Raw genomic sequence first — 917 nt, 5'->3', positions numbered from 1 at the left:
ATTACTATTTTTAAATTGTGTTAATATGTGAATAGTTGTATTTTTTATTTTTTGATCTTTTTGATTAGGATTCGAATAAATTAAAATTAAATAATCAAAATATATATACTAACAAAATAAATAAAAAACAAATTTTGAATTATAAAAAAAGGAAAATTATCATTATATTTTTAAAAAGATGTCACAATCTTAAAAAATTTAATTGCCATGTATCGTGATCATGTTAATTAGTAACTTTGAAGAACCAAACTTTATATAATAAAATCCCTATGATTTCAATTTTTTAAGCCCATGTGATATCCAATTAGATTAGGAAACAGGTACGTTAGATCGAAAGAAACGTGAGAACTTGTGGATCACATGGATTCCTTTGCGTTTTATGTAAGAAACATATTTAATAACCAATTTAGAACACAAATAATTAATAATCAAACTTACAACCATACGAAAAAAATTGCAGAGTTTCGGGGAAGTACTAATATACTTGTTTAACTAAATATATACTATATATCTATTATATTAAAGAGAAGTCATAACTTCATGGGGAAATACTAATATACTTTATGTGTAATATTTTAAGTTGGACCATTATTTAGAAGATTTATAAAATAGACATAACTTAACTATAATATCATTTAATATCTTCATTTTTATTTAAAATAAAAATAAATATTAAGTCAACTGAATTCTAACAAAAACTTTGAAAAATCTTTTCAGAATTTTTTCAAAATTTATTTTCAAAAATTGATTAATTTAAATTTTAATAGCATAAAATATAATCAGAAATAACTTTTCTTATACTTTTTTTGTCATCAACCTTAAACTTTTATATATATAGTAATTTATTATATAAACTGAATAAACAAAAAAAATTTCTCAAGAAAATCTAACACTTTTAATTACGGGGATTATAATAA

Source organism: Raphanus sativus, chromosome 4, assembly GCF_000801105.2.
Source record: "Raphanus sativus cultivar WK10039 chromosome 4, ASM80110v3, whole genome shotgun sequence".
NCBI lineage: Eukaryota > Viridiplantae > Streptophyta > Magnoliopsida > Brassicales > Brassicaceae > Raphanus > Raphanus sativus.
The sequence above is the reverse complement of the archived record's forward strand: the minus strand, read 5'-3'. Positions refer to the sequence as shown.